The 3,452-nt window shown below is 54.5% G+C and overlaps 1 long non-coding RNA gene across 1 annotated transcript; it reads right to left on the bottom strand.

Annotated features, from left to right (window-relative positions):
* Positions 1–347: 347 nt before the first annotated feature.
* Positions 348–2,061, bottom strand: LOC125917297 (uncharacterized). Its single transcript, XR_007456144.1, has 3 exons — positions 1,555–2,061; positions 1,259–1,328; positions 348–1,135 (listed from the first exon to the last, which is right to left on the bottom strand). It is a non-coding gene; the product is annotated as an uncharacterized LOC125917297 (long non-coding RNA).
* Between the last annotated feature and the right edge of the window lie 1,391 nt (positions 2,062–3,452).

The raw sequence follows: 3,452 nt of genomic DNA, 5'->3' as shown, positions 1-3,452 counted from the left end.
AAGCCGTCTTTTTTGGCCCCAGCGCGGTTCCTCTGTTGCCCGCTGTATGCACGCACTCTCCCCCATTCCAGACAGAACACCGTGCCCCGCTGGGGTCTCACCTCCAGCCAGCTCCCACCCCACACCCTCCCAAATTCTCATCTCACGGCGGTCCTCACGGATCTCCGGACAGATCCCCACCCGCCTGTGCCTTCGCAGACTGTTTCCGGTGACTGCACCCCATCCTCCACAGCCCCCATCTGCAAAATTCTGTGTCTTCGTTCACGGCTGGGACATACCTCACCCTCGTTGTAAACCTCCTCCGCCCGCCCCCCCCCCCATCTGCCCTCGGCATCGTTGATCTTTTATGCCTCGGTGTCCCTAGAGCACTTTGCACATCAAATCACTTTAGATTACCTTTGGGTCCAAGTTTATCCTTCTGTATGAATGATGGGACAGTAAGGAGGAAGCACTAATATTTACAGATTCCCTCAAGAGGCAAAAATGTCAGCCATACCTTACAGGTGCAAAGACTCTAGAAATGTGCGTGAGCCGGGGAGGGAGTTTAGAAAGTGTCTTTGCAAAGCACTGCATTTCTAACCATGCATATGGAGCCTGATTCTCCTGGGATGGGACACAGGGGGCCAGGGGACCAGGGGGCCAGGGTCAGGGAAAGCGTTACATTATGTCTTTCTTTTACAACATCTTATACAAGCATAGAGCTGGTGCACCTGCTGCCTCTGCAGAAATAGGATGTTGGGCCAAGAGATCTCGCTCAGCTGCTGTTTGGCTAGGTCCATCTAGAACTGTCTCTGAGATTTAAATGACATTTTGTTTAGTATTTTTAACAGGGGAGAAAATAGAGGTGTGAAAGGGTTACATTTAGGGGGATGAACTTGCCTTAACTTAAAAGCTTGTTTCAGTGGAAAATAAAATGGTGCACGTTGCTTGTAGGAGCTGAGGTCCAAGAAGGAGACAGGAGGGGGCTGCTTCAGGCAGGACATTTGTCCCTTGAGCTGGGCTGGGAGCCTGGGGAGAAGGCTGTCCCTGTGTCCCACACCTGCTCTGGCACCTTGGGAACAGCAGGACTGGGCAGCCTCCACTGCTTATCTGGGCTCTCATGGGGGTCAGATCAGCAGGGGCCCTAGAGAGAAAACTGAAGGACAGGGACAAGGTCATAGGACCAAGAGGTGGGGAACTGATCTCCCCACAACCTTTGGGCTATGTAGCTTATGTAGGTTATCGCTGCTGCGTTACAGATGAGGAGCTAGAAACCAACCTAAAAAGGTCAATCCAAGCTTTGCTTCTCATTAACAGTCCAACGGTCATTCCTTCTAGAAGTTTCCAATCTGATGGGGAGAAAGAGCCAAACTCTTAATAATACAAACAGGCATTAGTAATATTATTAATTATTACTAGCAATAATAGTTATAAGCGATCAATACTGTTACCACGTAACATGATGTGCACTCAGAGACCAAACAATAATAGTCTAAGGAAAAGAGAGGAAAGATCATTGTGACGCGAGGCAGCAGGGAAAAGTTTCTGAAGCAGGCAGTAATATAAAAACATCACCTTTGGTCATTTATCAGGGCCGTTGTCACCGTAAGCTCCCGCGATAGGAGACAGGCTTCATTAAGGCGGGCCTCTTGCTGACGTTGGCAAGTGATTCCGTAAAGTGCCTAAAACGGAACCTGGAAAGTGGTTGGTTTTCCATAAATATTTGTGAAACCAGAGAATGACTGGGTCCTCCTGCCCGTCTCCTAAGGATTCCCTTTGCCCCACAGGCAGCAGGGGGTTCCGTGGAAATGAGAGGAGCAGACACCCTATTTTAGAGGGGAGTCGGGCGCCCCGTCCGAGAAGGCAAGCTTCTAGCTCCCTGCGCAGCAAGCTGGGTCCGTTGGGAGAGCAGCCTCTCCTTACACGGACGGAGGCGGGGACTGCGCCCCCCGCGCCTCCATCGCGATAAATTCCTTCACCCTGTTAGTCCTGGCTGAAAATCCAAAAAGGTCTTGCTGCCCCTCCCCGATTCTAGCTTCCTGACTTCCACGCTCCTCTCTCGCTCCCCCAAATAACTTCCAACCGTTCCTCGTTCCCGCTCAGATTCCAAGTGTGCGGGCAGCCGGGGAGCTGAACCTCCCGGCCGCCGCGGGTGCCCTATTCGCTAGTCTTCGGGCGCCCCCTGCAGGCCGTGCCCAGCTGTCTCTGCCGGTGCTGCCGGCACCGCTCAGGTGCGTGACCCAGGCGGCGGGTGGGGGCTCCCCACGGCTGTACCCCTGCAGCCTCCGGGCTGTTCCCCCCTTCCCCGTGGAGGAGAGGGTAATAATAGGAGAATGCTGGAGAGGACCCGGGTGCTGAGACAGGGCTGGTTAGAGACGCCCAGGGAGGCGGCCAGCTGCAGCCCTTTCTGCTGCATTGGTTAGCCCGGGAGCATTAGCACCTACCGTGAGCCAAAAGCCCACCCATGCATTCATTCACTCACGCATCAACTTCTGATTAAAGCCGTACAGGGCACGGGAATTCAGAAGTTGAAAGCAGAGCAAAACACAAAAACAAATCCCTCCTTCATGGAGCTGGCGCTCTAGTGAGGAAACACAACAAATAACATAAATAAGTAAGACAGCACGTTCGAGGGTGCTAAGTGCCCACGGGGAGAAAATGTGGCGCAGGAAGGGGGCGATGGAGTGTCTGGGGTCCAGGTGGGAGAACTGGGAAAGCCTCGCTAATGGGGCAACTCTGCAGGAAAGGCCGGAGGGAAGGGCAGGAGCGAACTTGGAAGGCGTGAGCAGCGAATGCAATGGTGTGCTGGTGGGGGCCCACGTGCTGGACAGGAGAGACCAAGGCCGGGGGAAGAGGTGTGCAGGGGAGGGAAGCAGATTAGGTGGGAGAGGGACAAGGGGCCAGATGAAGCAGGGTCTCATAGGTTACTCTAAGGAGGAGATGAAGTGCCTCGGAGACCAATTCCAAGCTCCAGTGTGAACCCAGGCACGTTGCTTAACCAGTGTTCTCAGCTCTGAGACACGGACAGGAACACTGGTTCGGGGGATTAAGAAAGTGCCCGGCCAGCTGTCCGACACCAAAGGGGTGTCCAGTGGATGCTCTCGGGCCGGGGGACAAGGACGTGCCCATGCACGCTCCCCTACATGTCACATCTGCACACTGACTTACGGTCTCTGAACCGGAAGCCTGAGGCACGTGGTGAACTGGTTCAAACTGTCCTCCTCTCCTGCCTCCCATTCCTTCTGCGCCAAGGTGCCCTCCTGCGTCCTTACTGCCTGCCCCCCGGCTGCTGTTCTTAGCCACCGCTCCAAAAATTTCTTCATCTTCATCTGCACTGATGGAAAGTACCAGTAGACCCAGGAGGGGACCCGGGGAATGCAGTGCTGTTCGTTGCATTTATTCCCTCCTGGTCCTGCCTTCCGGAGCCTGGTGAGGGTCCCCCAGGTTGATGGGCACGGGCACTGGTGAGGGTC

Source organism: Panthera uncia, unplaced genomic scaffold (genome assembly GCF_023721935.1).
Source record: "Panthera uncia isolate 11264 unplaced genomic scaffold, Puncia_PCG_1.0 HiC_scaffold_1665, whole genome shotgun sequence".
In the NCBI taxonomy this organism is placed as follows: Eukaryota; Metazoa; Chordata; class Mammalia; order Carnivora; family Felidae; genus Panthera; species Panthera uncia.
Note: the sequence above shows the minus strand (reverse complement) of the source record. Positions and strands in the feature narration are given on the sequence as shown.